The following is a 17,113-nucleotide window of genomic DNA, read 5'->3' as shown; positions in this document are numbered from 1 at the left end:
AAGTCTCATTTTAGCTCATAAAATAAACGTACACATTACGGACAAAATAACTGAAACATCGTAATTAATCAGGGATTGTGGTAGACAACTCATTCGACCCAAAGTTTTAATTATTCCGGATCTGTTTTTGTAGACCCCACATCTGCCAGCATATCCTAATTGCCATTCAAGCACGTGTTTGTGAATTTGGCCGAGCACTCTGAGACAAGCTGGGCGTTCTGTTGCACCAATGGTGTGTCATTTGACATACCCCTGGCAGAGGCACAGTGTGACAACAGAAAGTTGATCTAAATTTCTGCCTACTCAGGCCAACTTTAAATACTTTGCGCATGGGATTTTAGTGATTTTGATCATGTCCCAGGCAGACCGATATTGAGAGCTGCAGACATATTTATTGTAAGTTACGTGTGTGTGTTTCCAGCTCATTCAGTATTTAATAAGTTTATCCGGTCAAATTGTCTGTTGCCATACCAGCCAAGAGTACTGCACTCCTGGCTCACACTTGCTGCGCTGCCAGATTTCCATCGTTCACAAAAATAGGGCCCCCTCATCTCTGTCTTTTAATTGTCTGCTTCCGACTTCATGGGAAAAAATTGGGCAAAAATTTGTTCCGGTGTTCAAAAAGACATGAAAAAAAGTTTGGTGTGAAAGCGGTTCAAAGCCATAACTTCAACGCCATCAAATACCTTTCAGATGAGCTACCAATAGTACAAATACTGTATTTTTCTCACTTAGATTCAACACGGGTGAAATTGGAATGTCTACCAAAAAATATAAATGTTGTTTTTTGCTATAAGATTGAAAGTCATTAGAAGTGACATTAACAATTTGCTTCCATTTTTGACTACTGTTGTGATGATCGGGTATCCCAATATTTTTTCTACATGCATTTTTTTTGTGCAACTGAAAAAACAGTCTTGCCATTAAAAGCAGATGCAGGTATTTTGGGTTGTGATTTTCATCATAACTCTGTATTCGACCATTAAACTTTTTGTGACACTTTTGGACCAAAGGCGACGATGCCCTCTTCATTCCTTAATAACATTTCAGGCATTTTGCATATAAATGAATGTGGACTCCATATTCGTTTGGCCTTAACCATGCTCGTATTCCACTCCAAGCTGTTCTCATCTTAAAGTTTGTGCAACGATCGGTTGTTTTCCAGGCCCATTTTGACATCAAAATTAGGTGACTGAGGTTTTCCTGTTCATCATAGCTCTCGGCATTTAATTTTAATGAGAAAAAAGGGAATTTGGGGAAAAAAAAACAAACAGAGCGAGTGCTTTAGAATTTCAAATTGTATGCCCATGCTGCGTCAAAAGAGGCTGAAAGCAAAATGTCCTATTTCAACAACAAAGTACAGTACATACAGGTATTTTTCATTTTCTTTGAAAGCCAGCGAAATTAAGAGGAGGTACTACACTTAAGGCAAGTAGGACTTTCGTGGCAAAGCTTACCCTGGAGATTTAAAAGTTGTATCCTTGTTTCCTCATTTGTGTGAGTTGGTAATTTATAGCTGCTAGTCACATATTACACAGGATCAGAGACTACAAACTGACATTTTGTGAGCATACTGAGGGATTACCAGGGTGTCCCGCCAACAAATTACGACACAGTCTAGAGACACACGAACTCCCAAAAAATAAACAGCAGCCAAGTAAACCTTTGACGCGCAAAGAAATACAATTAAATGTTTTTGAAAGTTGTGCACAAGACATTTCTTTCATCCGGTTCTTGATGAGGATTGCACTAGGATGGAGTCCTGGGTCCAAGTGTTGCTATTGATTTCATCTTCACAGGAGAACATATTACACCATCTTTGAGCTATAGGCTGTTTTATGACCCCATCTAATCAGAACATTAGAAAGACATAGTGCTGCTGTTGGCTTTCACAGGGATATAAAAGACACCGTAAGCTCAAAGTCATTGCCTCACGCATCCCTCCTGCTGTGATGTTTGACTTTACCAATGCTTCTCCACATTACCGGAGGATGAAAAAAGATGCAGGAGGGAGGGATTGTTTGTTTTTTATCTTTTAACCTTTCTTGCATAATAATGATGTGATGTAATAGCTGCATATTTTCTAATATTCCATCGATGTATCTGTTTTCATGTGTGCATATGTGTACAACTGTACATGTACAGTGTGTGTGCATTTGCCATACACTATGGTGAGGGATTCATGCTGCAAGTGATTGAGGAATATTACTGCCATCTATTGAGTCACACGAGAGTTAGCTCATTAAGATTTTTATAGGGTGTCTTAATATTCATGCATTATTAAGCAAACATTTCCAAACTAAGGGATTGATTTGGGATGTTCAGATGAATCACACATCACATTCATTCCCAGTAAACTGGAATCTGTGTGCACCTTGAAGCAAAAAAGAACATGAGAGACTGCAGCTTGTCTTAAGAGACTCTGTGGTACAGTATGCACTGTAACTAAAACAAACACAGAACACTTATTTGTAATATTCTTGGCTGCAGGTGCAAATTCATCGTCCGTAACAACTCGAGGGGGAATGCATCGACTGTCTGTCAAGCGTATAACAAGTGGCAGCTTGTAGGAATTAATCAGGCAGACATGTTAGTTCCATTGAAGTGTGTGGATCAGAAGCAAATGCCTCCTCTTCTTCATTTTTTTGGCAAAGGTGACTTTTTTTCATTATTATTATTTTTTTAAAGAAAGTCATATTATGCTCCAAGAGGCTCAATACTGCACATTTAGAAACTTCTATGCATAATTACAAATTATTTCTGAGATAAAGAATGGAGCAGAAATCACATGCTATAATTTCCCCCTTTTTATCTGGACGCCTGATATTATTACTACACTACATTTTCTGACCTTGCAGCTCTTAACTACGTCATTCCTCAAATGTACAGGTGTTGCAATTTAGTGAACATTGTTTGATAAAGATAATGAAGCATCATCAAGCAGGACAGTCATTATTAGTCATTTTAATTATCCTGAGACTCTTCTTCTCCCTCCACCTCTTAATTCAGATTTAGAAAACTTTATCCATGGGATTAGGAGCTAACACTGGTAAACTGCTGATGCCATTTTGCATTTAAAAATACAAAAATGGATGGATGGAAAAAGCACATACATTTTGTTAAAACAACATTGTATTAAAACTGACTCAAATTTAGTCATTTGTTGTTAAAGTAATTTGTCCATAATGATTACAAATGAACATTCACATCTCAATATTTTTTAACACTTTTACTTCTACTACTACTAATACAAGAACAACTACTACTACCACTATTACAACTGTGGTGTATGTGAGAAGCCCATTTTAGTCAAAGTCATTCTCATATAGCATCCATCCATCCATTTCCTGAGCTTATTCCCACAAGGGTTGCTGCAGTTCTGCAACCTATCCCAGCTGTCATCGGGCAGAAGCCGGGGTACACCGTGAACTGGTTGCCAGTCAATCGCAGGGCACATGGAAACAGACAACAGTCACATGCACAATCATATGTACGGGGAATTTAGAGTCTCCAAATAATGCATGTTTTTGGGATCTGGGAAGAAAACGGGGTGCCCGGAAAAGAACGGCACCTGGAGAACATGCAAAATCCACACAAGCGGGACCGGAATTTAAACCCCGATCCTTAGAAATGTGAGGCTGACGCTCTATAGCTGCGCCACCGTGCCACCTCTCATATAGCAATTAGATCTAATTAGTTCAATTATCAAAACGTTAAATACATTGAACTATACCCCCTAATTCTCATAGCAATTATATGTATAACATGCCCTGATCAGGAGACAGCGATAGAGAGAGAGAGAGAGGGAGAGAGAGAGACCAAGCCTGAGAGCAGAGCGAGAGTGCATTAGGGTGACCAGAAGGGCCCCCTCAGCTCCAGCAGGCCAAATTACATATTACATTTGTCGCCAAAATCGAATTCCAAAAAAAGCTTTTGTCATAACCAGGACACGAGGCTGGATCCAAAATACACAACTCACGAGATCAGGTACTGTTGTGAGAGCATATTTATTCAGTTCAAAAAAGCAGCAGTGTCAAATCATTAGGTGGAGAGGCAGGGTAATCAACAAGGCAGGGTTTGGTACACAGAGCATCAAGGACAACGACATGGAGTTGTGGGAACATGACATGAGAGTACAATGATCTGGCAAGGACGAGATCACACCCGTGGAAATATATCAGCCGTAATTAGCGAGATGAGAAGCAGGTGGGCGCATCTGCTCACCGGAGCAGGTGCGCACTGGGTTGAGGAAAGACACACCCATGACAATACCTCCCCTAACAGCCGGTCCTAGATGGCCCGGGGGCCTCAGGATGTGCGGCATGAAAGTGTCTGATGACCAAGGGGTTAACAATGAACCGGGAAGGAACACAAGACCGCTCCTCGGGACTGTAGCCTTCCCAATCAACTACTGCACCCCCCTTCCCTTATGGCGCAATGACAGGAGCCAGCGCGCAGCGTAAACTGGACCCTTGTCTGCGATATGGGGGGGAAAAAGGGGTCTGGCAGGCGGGACCAATGGAGACACCCGAGCAGGTTTGAGCAGGCTGACATGAAAGGCCGGGTGGACCCACATCGATTTCAGAAGCCTCAATCGGATGGTGACTGGATTTATAATCTTTGTAATCTGGAATGGACCGACAAATTTGGGAGTTTGGCAGTTTCCATGACTCCACTTGGAGTGAAAGACCTTTCGCTGACTGCCAGATATGCTGACCCACCCTGTAAACTGGTGCCGCCGCCATCCTATGGTCCGCTGCAGCCTTATTGGAGTTCCCGTTTCGTAGTAGCATTATGATGTCGAGAAAAATATGTGACCATGGCCAACGTGGCACGGACAGAGGGCGAATTCCCATGCGCGGTGTTGCCAGGAGAGTTTGTTCTCTGCATAAGCTGAACACGGGTTGACGTACTCCCTGATGTCTTTTTATTCAGCCACCAAAAGCGTTGATTATTGATTGTGTTTTGCCCATGCTCGGGCGGCAAAGACTACGGTTGGTATAGGCCCAGTCAATTACTCTACACCCTAGCAGGGGAACGACATACGGCCTGTCATCGGGGCACCCTTCAGGACTGTGAGAGTCCTGAGCGCATCTTTAACTTGTGTTTCTATTTCCCAGGTGAAAAGTGAGACAAAACAAGCTTGGCGAAGGATAGGCGCGGGGTAGTTTTCAGTTTTCTCCCCATCATGCACGCGCGACAGCGCATTGGGTTTCCTGTTTTTGGATCCTGGCCAATAGGACATTATGTTGGGAATGTGGGTGTAGAGTGCCCACCGAACTTACCTGGCATTAAGCCTTTTGGCTGACCTAAGACATTCCAGGTTTTTGTGGTCAGTTAACATCAAGAATGGAACCTGAGCCCCCTCTAACCAATGTCTCCATTCAGACATTGCTGCCTTGACTGCTAAAAGTTCCCAGTCTCTTATGTCATAGTTGTGTTCTGCTGAAGTCAGTTTTTTAGATAAAAATGCACAGGGGTGTAAACTTCCATCCTTGTGACTCCTATGTGAGAGGACCACCCCTATCTCTGAATCCGATGCATCAACCTCTACGACAAAATGCCAATTGGGATCAGAGTGGAAGTAAAGCTGGGCTTGAGCTTGCGGAAGGCCGCCTGGCATGCTGGGTTCCAATCGAAGGAAGTGTGTGGTGAGGTTAGTGAATGTAATGGGGCCGCAACCGGACTAAAGTTCTAAATGAATTTGCAATAGAAGATGGCAAACCCAATAAACCTCTGCACCTCCTTGCGAATAGTTGGAGTGGGCCAAAGAAAAATTGGCCTTGACCTTGCGGGGATCCATGCGTATCTCCCCCTCTGCCGGGACTAAGCCTAAGAATGATACTGAGGGTTGGTGGAATTCACACTTTTCTGTCTTGAGATTCAGGTCATGACCGAACAACTGCTGTAGTACAGCCCGAATGTGCCTGACATGGGATTTTTCGTCTGGGGAGAACATCGGGATGTCGTTTAAGTACACAAAAACATATATGTTAAGCATTTAGTCTAAAACATCGTTGACAAAATTCTGAAATAGGGCATGTGCATTTGTGAGTCCAAATGGTATCAATAAATATTCATAATGGCCTGTGGGTGTGTTGAATGCCATTTTCCACTCGTCCCGTTCTCTTATCCCCATTAGATGGTACACACTCCTCAAGTCCAGCTTGGTAAAAACATTGGCCCCTTCAGGAGTTCAATGGCTGTGGCAATGAGGGGGAGAGGCTACCTGTTCTTTATTGTGATGTTGTTCAGTCCTTGACAGACAATGTAGGGCCACAGTCTCTTATCCTTCTTTTCCATGAAGAAGAAGCCTGCCCCGGCTGATGAAGACGAGGGCTGGATAAGTCCTGCAGCCAGAAACTCCTCCACATATTTTTCATAGCTTGATGTTCTGGACCTGAAAGAGAATATAGTATCCCGCGAGGAGGTGAAGCCGGGCAGCAAGTCAATGGCGCAGTCATATGGCCTGTGAGGAGGATGCGACTTGGCCTGGCACTTGGAAAATACTTCCTTTAGGTCATGGTAACAGGAGGGGACTGAAGACAAGTCTGGCTCATGTCACGAGGTTTGAGCGCTTCTTGCACCTCTGCCCTCTGGGATGAGAGGCACATCAGTGCGCAATTGGATCCCCAAGACCAGATTTGTCTGGTTGACCAGTCGATATGGGAGTTATGTATTCTCAGCTATGGACCCCCCCAAGATGATATTATGGTTCTTGGCATCAATAACATTTAGCTGATGCATTCCAAATGAGAGTCTGGGAATGTCAATGTGAGAGTCTGAGTACAGTGGTTCATTTTGTCTAGAAAACTGCCATCCGATGCATATGCATTACGGGGGTCCTGAGACCCATGCTTTTGACCAGATGTGAATTTAAAAGATTAGTATCCGAACCGGAGTTTATGAAAACAGTCACCATGAGTGGCTGTCCTCCTGAACACAGGGTGACCAGAGGAAGTTATTGGTACGAGCTGTCCTGGATGAGGTTGAGACTCACGGTAGTCAAGTTTGACCTAGCAGCTGTGTGCCCCGACTGCCCACAGGAGAAGCAGAGTCCCTCCCTCTGCCAGTGTAGATGTTCCTCGGGTGACAGGCGAAGGCGGCCCAACTGCATGGGCTCCGCCGCATCAGCAGAAACACCTTGAGGAGCGTCGGTGTCCCTGATATGTGTCCCTGCCAGGCGTTGTCCTGCTCCTGATCCATGAGTCTCTTGGCAATTTTTAAAGAGAGATGGGAGGATTCCGCGGCAGCTACTGGCACCGGGCTGGGATCGTCCCCACTAGGGAATGATTCTAGCAGGGAACTAAGACGGGCCATTACCTGCCGCAACAGGTTGCCAACGTTTTACAGTGCATCACTGTTCCACCTGGCTAAAAAAATCCTAGGAAGTATTCCTTTCCCTGTATTAAGTAATCTATTGCTATGTTGCTTTAAGGTAATTTTAATGTTCTTGGGGTATCGGCACATTTTTCCCCGATACCATTGTATCCTTCTTTGCTTGTATCGCACTCATCCCCCTGCACCCAAAAAAAAAAAAGACATTAAATGAAAATGCTACCCATTATTCATGAATCTTGGATGATGACTGCTTCAACTCAAACACATTTTTTCCATGAAATTTTGGGTTGAAGTCAGTCACGGGCAGTATATGCAAACTCAGACTTTAGCAGTATTACAAAATTGAAGTGACATAGGTGCAATAGACGTGGAGTGCAACACACACACATGCGAAATGCTCTTCTTGTGGAGTCAAAGAGAACGGATTGACCTAATTTCCCCCAGTTAACTCCTCTCGTTGGGGACCAATGTTCCTCTTCACGTTTCCCCTCACTCAGCCAATTGGAAAGCGACATATTTGTGGTTCTCTTCCTCACCATGTTTATGTTCATCTGTAAGTTTAGTAGTAAAGGAGTAATGTCGACACTTTATGAATCCATCTGGGATCCAAACCTTTTGTGTAAAAATGCATTTGGGCATCTGTAAGGAAATATCACAAATTCACACCTAAAATCAAACAAAAGCTACTCACAACCTCTCAGTCCTGTGCATGCTACAACTTGAAATCACAAAGCAGACCAGGGGGTCAATCAATTTTGATGTAATGCTGCTAGAAGAGGTGGGCGGATGGCAATGTTGTTCACCTCTGGGTCATGCTCTTATACGGAAGGGGCAGGAATATTTGTGTGCTTGAGAGAAAGAAAGAGGAGGCCCCCATGGCTACCGCTGGCCAGGCACACAGGGCAGGGACTTCTGTGTCCAGATTTGCTGTGGTCCTGTCAGCTTCAAGGCAAAGCAATTCATATTTCACGGTCACACATATGCAGGAAGTCCCCGATCTACAAATGAGATCCACTCCTACGCTGGCTCCATAACCCGAATTTCCCTTGGAAGTCAGATTTCACCGTTAAAGTCAAAATTAATGCCAAACTAGTTTGTTTAAAAAAACTAAAATACATGAAAATAAAAAATAAAAAAGATGCTGTACTGACCATTTCTGTGAGAGGTGGATGACAAAGAAAGAGGGGAGGCTGTGCTGAGCTATTGCCATCCATCCATCCATCCATCCATCCATTGATTTTCTGAGCCATTTATCCTCACAAGGGTTGTGGGAGTGCCACGAGACACTGTTTCAATAGTAAAATACAGTGCAGTACTTTGGTGTTCTTCTCACTGAAAAAGTGCTTCACATCCTTGACGGCTCCATCACCAACTATTAATGTTCGGGGTCCTAATTTTTTCTTGGATTATTTAATTTCATACTTTTCAGTGATGGTGGGGGATGAGCATTCTTAGCCAGGGTCTTTTAAAAGTGGCTCAAATTTATTTGTAATTCTGATGTCAGTGTTTTGCATTGACTCGCATTCTTTTTTTCTTGCTCTTCGCTGTAATGACTTTCCATGGCCGCTCACTCGAGGTTGAGGCAGCCCGCAACGCAGGCCAGCCGGATTCCTTGGTAATCTGCTGGTGTTGTTGTGACCTCTTTTCTAGATGTCCCATATCTTTGGGCTTTGCTCACAGTAAATTCTATGGAGAACTGCTGCAGGATCCATTATTATTTCCACAGTTCATATCTGTCCCCGTTGTTGAGCTAAGTAACTGTCTGTTAGCACACCGTTTTGAGTCATCAATAGAGTGGTTTTATTCCTGGACAGGCCATTTACATCTACATAGACTACAAGACGGCAGATTTTCAATTCTAGAATTGAAATCCTCTGCAGTATTCCATGATAGTCTTCAGTAGAGAAGGGAGGCGTCTTGGAGGCTGGTGTTGTTACTAAAACCAGGCTTGTATCAATTAGCAGGCCATCCTCACGTAATGATGAAACAACTGATTATCCACAAAAAAGAAAAATACAGTCCCGTAGAAAATATTCAGAAGTGACTGCTTCTAATTTTTTTTCAGAAAAAAAAACAAGAAAACATGTCAACAGAAGCATTATTCACTTTACGAGAAGCGAGAGCAAGCATGTGCAGGTAGCCTTTGCTAGAAATAAATTCTTCATTCCCAGCATCCTTGCCTTTCTACTCTTTCAATGTTTGGAAAATATGCTGTCCTTTTCCTGAATGAACATTAGGCTAATATTAAGCCTACATGATTCTGAATCGAACAGCCCCATCAGGAAACCCGCCGTAGAGTTGAATCGAAGTATAAAACTTCACCGCCAACAGAACCTGAAGACAGCTGGGTGGATAAACAATTTAAGATGATGAGAGTCCCGAGGCACGGTGGCGCAGCTGTAAAACGTTGGCCTCATAGTTCTGAGGACCCGGGTTTAATCCCAGCCCCGCCTGTGTGGAGTTTGCATCTTCTCCCCCGTGTCTGCGTGGGCTTTCTCCAAGCACCCCGGTTTCCTCCCACATTCCAAAAACATGCATTAATTGGACACTCTAAATTTTCCATAGATGTAATTATGAGTACGACTGTTGTCTGTCCCCATGTGCCTTGCGATTGGCTGGCAGCTAGATCAGGATGTACCCTGCCTCCTGCCATTTTATAGATGGAATAGGCTCCAGCACTCTCGCGGATGGATTGATAGGTGGAGTGGCCTGAGGTAGATTCATTGTTCAACTCTCATGTCATTTCTTTCATCTCTGGCTCAAGAAGGACCTTCCTATATACAAATGGGTCTATTGAGAGATGACACAAAGCTGCTACAAGCTTCGCTGTTCTGAAAGTGTCACAAGAAAAAGAAATACAGCACTTGGAAGAAGAATCAATGATCAACCCATTTGACGAAGAAGCAGCAGCTGTAAACTGTCATTTAGAATGATAAGTTGAAGATTGTAAACAGAATCAAGCTATAAGATGAGGAAGCGAAAATGAAGCTCCTTGATGAAAGGAAAAGAAATATACCGCAGTTGGAGATGAGTGCAGCACAAGCGAGAATAGAAGTGTACAATTTAGTGATGATCTCAGAAGACAATAAAGAAGACTTCATGGATGGTTAGTTGAGAACCGTCAAGCAAGTGTTTGCTACCAAAAGTACTCCATTCTCATTTGTGCTTTCTCCACCCAAGACCGCGATTTCCTCCAAAAATGAAAGTACAAAAGATCTAGTCAAAGTGCTAGCAGATGCACAGAGTACCAGTGGAATCCCAATCCCTGAACCTGTAGTATTCTAAGGGCATCTGTTGATGTACAGTGTCTGGAAACTCTCATTCCAAACTCTGATCAACCAGAAAAATGTCCATGAGAATGATAAGATCTACTACCTCCATGGCTATGTGGATGGAGAAGCAAGGAAATCACTTGAAAGGTATTTCCTACATGGGAGACCATCTGCCTGTGTTGCAGCATTGAACCTCCTAAATGAGAGATATCGAAACCCCTTCCTAATTGCACAGTAATACATACACACTCCAGAAGTACCCCAAAATAGGACTTAGAGAAAGACTCGAGTGGAGAAGTGTCACAGATTTCCTCTGCAGTTGTGTGGCCACGATGACCCACGGAAAGCCTCTGGAAATATTGAATGATTACAACAAGAACAGGAAGATTTTATCCAAGTTGCCACACTAGATAATGGCTAGGTGGAATAGAATGTCTGTGAAAATGGAAGAACAAAGTGCCCATTTTCCCACCTTTATTCAGTTTGTCACATTCCTAATGAAAAAAGTCCAGATTGTCTATCACCTCATTGCAATAAAGGTGAAGTGGACTACCCAAGAGGAAAAAGGGAACAAGATTGTGGGAGTAAAGGTAGGTCCTGGCCACAACCTTGAATGAAAGGGATGTCATGACGTGTCCTTTTTAGAAAGAAAGGTCACATGGAAGATGAAGAAAGAAGAACCTTTATCAAAGAAAAGTTTTGTTTTGGTTGTCTCAAGCCTGGTCACCACTCAACCCAATGCAGCAGTAGAAGTGAGTGTGACATGTGCCACAAGCGGCACCCTACCTGCTTGCCTGAGAACAGAGTCAAAACAGACAAGAAACCAAAACAAATCAAAGAGAAACGAACTGAAGGCCAAGAGGAACCTGAAGTTGGGCCTCCTCAAGGAATAACCATGGTTGCAATAGCACATAGAGTAATTATTGGTGAGGTTGACACTATTTCCTCTGCAATACGTCTGGTCTGTTATCCCTTCTACAACATATCCAGCAGCAGAAGCACCCATTTGCACTTTTTTATGTCTGATTGTTGCTTCCGTGTGGTTAGTTCAAGACTTGGAAGTTGACGAGAAGGAGCTATAGCTTGCGTTCACGAAGGCATTTTGTGTGACTTGATGCATGGGCACTGAGATGACAGGACATTTGAAGTTACCTCACAGATCGGGAACCTTTCAATTCGCTCTTTTATGGCAGTGGCCAATGAGGTATTTTTCTTCCGTTTCATTTCACCATGTCAAGTTGTCTAGTCATGTTGTTCATTTTTCTTTTACGTGAATAGCTTTTGACCTGTCATTATTTTTTTGTACAGTTTTCACAGTGCGATTGGAATGTCTTCAATAAACCTGTTCAAGAAAATTACTTTTGTCATGCTTGCGGAGGGAATTACACACGTTATTTTGCATTGACTAAGTTCTCGTGCTTCACTGTACCTCCCTCACATTGTAAAACTTAGAAACCAATTATAAGTCAAAACACAATTCCTAATTAAGTGCAATATATATTTTTTATTGCTTTGATTATGCTCTCCTTTTCCCCCTAAACTCCAAATAATTGTGATCATTCACCAATACATGGTTATTTTGTTTTAATTACACAATGATATACAGTGGCTGTGCCACAATTCCATTAATCTTCTTTAACAACATCCCAAATGCCTGCCACTGAGCTACCATTTTGTCAGTGAAACTCATTTATGTGTATTCATGCATTCGCAGGGCCTTGCAAAGAAACAAAGCCTATACACCTCCCACATGGTAAATGTTTAGGGAGCTAATAAAATAAAAGCAAATGAGAAGGATGGAAGAATATATAGAACATTTGAGGCAGCATTTTACATACTCAAGATGAATGTTTTCCTGCACATGAGCATAAAAATCCCCAACACATTAATTTCGATTTATGTCACCTTGCAGTACCCAGAGCATCCTGTGGTGTACTCCATACTCCCCAGCTTTGTACTTATCAATATATGACAACATTAGCAATATGTGGGTATTTTATTACAGCGAAGCAAAAGATAATTGATATTTTGAGTCACAGATTAGACACCTATCATGCACAACTCTGCATGTGTTCCGGGATGCGTATTTATACTGAGACACATTATCGTCAAGCCTTCATACAGTAAACCAAGACCAAGTTATAATTGAGATTTTGATGAGTGAAAACAAAGTTAAGACAAAGAATTAAAAATTTTTAGATCAAGTAAAAGAACAATACTAAGAGTGGTTGAGACCTAGACCAATAAAATGAGTGAAGATGGAAATACTGTGCTGTACCCATGAATAACACGTGAATTTGCAAATCATGCAAAGACAGGTAAGCACTCCAGTCTAAACTTATCTTTAGTATTTTTTCTGAATCCCTGTGTTGTGAGTCTGAGACAAGATCTAGTTGTACAACAATTGATTCTGAGCCTGAGTTGTCTTCAATCCAATCTCGAGACCATGGCCAATCTCAATTACTACAACACGAAAGGGATGGTGTACACAATAACCTGCCCATTTTTTTTCTTAGTTTTAAAATATTTTGAAATCATGTAAAGGGGAAGCATGGTGACGCAGTTCTGAGGACTGGGGCTCAAATCCCAGCCCCATCTGTGTAGAGTTTGCATGTTCTCCCCGTGCAGATTTCTCCGGACACTTCGATTTTTCCTCCCACATCCAAAAAACATATCTTAATTGGAGACTCTAAATTGCCCTTAGGTGTGATTGTGAGTGCGACTGTTGTGTATTTCCATGTGCCCTGCGATTGGCTGGCAACCAGTTCAGGGTGTACTGTGCCTCCTGGCTGATGTTAGCTGGGATAGGCTCAAGCACTCATGAGACCCTTGTGTGGATAAGTGGCTCAGAAAATTGATGGATTGATGGCAGCAAAAGATACAGAACACAAATGCCATCAAATTCTCAAATTCCTCATCAAGGGGATGAGATGTAAAGAAAGATAATGTATTACCAGTCCTATCTCTTTCTTTGACACCTCAGATAATCACACTTCCATAATCAGTATGGCAGTCATGCATGTAGGCCACGAAGAGAACAATCACATTATCTGTCAATCTTTTAAGTCTATTTTCACACTATCAATTTTTGCCTTCCATTTTCCTCCTGACAGCAAACCATTCCTCAACTATCTGTGAAAAGATGGGTGGATTTAGTGCATTTATAAACAATGCCAGTGGCCCAAATATGAAAGTGACAGGAAATAACTTAATCCTCAAAATGAAAGGATAATTCCAGTACTTTTAAGTGGCCCTTGACTAGAGGGTTTAAGCATGCAGTGTTTGGCATAAGGATTCTCAGGGTTACCTTCTGTGGTTCAGCCCTAGAGACTTATTACTATTAGTCTGCTTTTTAAAATTGAATGCTCCACTATAATCCTGCATCTAAATCACCTCACATGACGAATTTTCATTACTGAAGCATATTTTGTATATAAAATAATAATAATAATAATAATAATAATGCTTGTTTGTATAAGCTTTTCTGTTTCTATTTCTGGAGAAAGGTCTTGTCCAAGAGATACTTCTTGTCCAGTTGATTGACACATGATTTGCATATCATCCGCAGTCTGGCAAGGTTTTGAGAGAATGATGAGTCAGCTTTTGTGAAATAGGAACACAAACGTATCCAAAGCAAGATAATTAAGGAAAAGCTTCTGACCCAGATTTCACACAATCCTTTCAAGTGCAATTAAAATGTAGTAATGTGTGGCTATGTGTGGCAGTTGAACTGCTTCGTTTCAACTCTGGGCCTTAGCCACATGCTATCAGTCATTCAAGGAAGATGCTGTAATTTTGGAATATGAAAAATCCAACACTTGCCTTTCCCTCTTTTTATGTATTATATTTTTATAAGTGGAGGCCCCTTAATGAAATCAATTCAATTGCGAGAACAGATTTCACGTTTGTGTTGGAAGAGGCACAAGGATGCCAGTCAAGTGTCTAAAAATATTCATCTTTCATGCATCATCAATATCTTCATTATATGAAAGATGGGTGTCAAGACGAGTTTGTTGTTTTCATTTAATGCCACTTGACAGAGGAGCATCCTGTCTGTGTTTAGAGCACACTGATTTTTTTTTTTTGTGCTCTACTTTGCAATTCAAATACAATGAGAAATCCTCCATTTGGTTTATTGGTCTAAAAGCTTGCAAGAAAATAAGAGCCATAATCATTTTGGATAGTCAGAGACATATTTACAAAGATATACAGTTACATAATGTCATTTTTTCCTGCAATGGAGATTACTGTTTTCATTGTTTTGTCTCTGCTATTGACCATAGTTCATCAACATTACATGGCAATATTGAGGAAACTTTGTGGAATTGTGAAATATGGGCTGGGGCCAGACAATTCATTTTGTTACGGATCCAAGATATAACATTAAATAAAAGAAAGGAACTGTCAAATTTTCTAAATTCCTTGAAGTTAATCCTAATACACTGTCAAAATATAGACACATTAATATCTCTCTATCCTCTATCTCTATCCTGATCCAAATGATTACTGATCCGGCCTTAGGGGAGGTCTGTATGGCTATTCGGCTGAAGCAGATTTTTTTGGTAAATGTGTATATGTGTGGATATATATACTCTTTCTTATAAGTGTCTTGTAAAATGTGTGTGTGTGTTGGATTTTTCATGTTCATATAGAAGTGTTTCATATAATCGCAGTCCGATGTGACGACATAAGTGAAAATAAGTGACGATGGATAATAAGAGTAAAAAATGCCTTGGAGTTTGACCAAATTCTCAGAGCTCTAGGACCCGAGCATAGCCAAACACATGTTGAATGGGTAGCCATGTTCAGCCAATCGACACACATGGGACGGTAGCAGATACCTGCCACTGCCCATTTTGAGTCAGGTAGTCATAGCGTGGATGCCCTCATCACATTTCCAAGTGTTTGTTAAGATTATTATTAATTTCATTTTTCCAGTAAAATTTTCTTAGCCATGGCCCCAAAGCAAAACAGTAGTGCTGCCAGCAGCAAAGAAAAAGGAAAGTGTGGCTTTAACGAAAAAAATAATTGCTAGGTGTTATGGCTCTTGCCAACGAGAACCGCACACGCACACACACACACACATTTATATATATATATATATATATATATATATATATAGAGAGAGAGAGAGAGAGAGAGAGAGAGAGAGAGAGAGAGAGAGAGAGAGAGAGAGAGAGAGAGAGAGAGAGATGTGATTGGTGCAGATTTTAATGGACATGTTGGTGAAGGAAAGAAAGATGATGAAGAAGTGATGTTACTTTGGAATCCAAGTGGGGAACAAACGGTATTGGAAAAAAGTATGGAAATGGCTGTTCTGAACAGTTCCAGAAGAGACAGGAACAGAAGGAGATTCCAGAAGACTGGATCACGACAGCTAAAGTGATCAGAGAAACAGACATGAGAGTACTTAGGGTATATTCTGTTCAGAAAATGGAGAAATGGAATGGTGGAACCTCAAAGTACAGGAAATCATACAAGGAAAGAAGTTAGCTAAGAAGAAGTGGGACAATGGACTGATTGAGGAAGGGAGAAAGGAAATTGTGGTGTCTGGTCAAGGTGGAGGTGGCAAAAACCGAACAAGAGGCAGATGATGACATGTATACCAGGTCTTACACTAAAGAAAGGGGGGAAAAAAAAGCTCTATCTCGGTTGATCAGACAGTGGGAAAGAGGTGGGAATGATGTGCAGTCGATTAGATAGAAATGTGGAAATGTGTTGACGAGTGCCATGAATGTGCTGTGGATAGATGGAAAGAATACCTTTAGAAGTTGATGAATGAAGAAAATGAGAAAGAAGGCAGAGTAGAACAGGCAAGTGTGGTAAGCCAGGATGTAGCAATGATTTATAAGAGGGAAGTTAGACACTAAAGAGGATGAAAAATGTAAAGGTAGTTGTTCTTGATGCTCTACCTGTGGAGGCATGGAAGCATCTAAAACCGTTGGCTGTAGGGTTTTGACAAGCTTGTTCAACAGAATTCTAGCAAATTAGAAGATGCCAGAGGAATGGAGGAAAAGCATGTAGGTGCCCATTTTTAAGAACAAAGGTGATGTGCTGACCAGTGGGAACTATAAGAAATAACATTGATGAGCCAAGTTGTGCGAAAAATTGGTGGCAGCCAGACTCAAGACCAAAGTGTTTATTTTTGAACAACAATAGAGTTTCATGCCTAGAAAAAGTACCATGTGCATTATTTGCCTTGATGGTGTTGATGGAGAAGTACAGACTAGGTCAAAACGAGCTATACTGTGTCTTTTTAAGTCCGGCGAAAGCGTTTGACGGATGACACGGAGATGGCTGCTGTTGCTCCATATGGAAGTCTGGAGTGGCATAAAAGTATGTTAGATTAGTACAGAAGATGTATATGGGCAGCAGAACAGTTGGCAACTGTGCTGTAGGTGTGACAGGAGTTTAAAATGGAGGTTGGACTGGATTAGAGATTAGCCCTAAATTCGTCCCTCTTTGCAATGATGATGCTTAGGCTGATAAATGAGATTACA

The 17,113-nt window shown here is 41.7% G+C and overlaps 1 protein-coding gene across 1 annotated transcript in view; it reads left to right on the top strand.

Moving 5' to 3' along the window:
* ofcc1 (orofacial cleft 1 candidate 1) overlaps nucleotides 1-17,113 on the top strand; it is a 131,751-nt gene that overhangs the window by 28,056 nt on the left and 86,582 nt on the right. The window lies entirely within an intron of this gene.

Source organism: Syngnathoides biaculeatus, chromosome 19, assembly GCF_019802595.1.
Source record: "Syngnathoides biaculeatus isolate LvHL_M chromosome 19, ASM1980259v1, whole genome shotgun sequence".
In the NCBI taxonomy this organism is placed as follows: Eukaryota; Metazoa; Chordata; class Actinopteri; order Syngnathiformes; family Syngnathidae; genus Syngnathoides; species Syngnathoides biaculeatus.
Note: the sequence above shows the minus strand (reverse complement) of the source record. Positions and strands in the feature narration are given on the sequence as shown.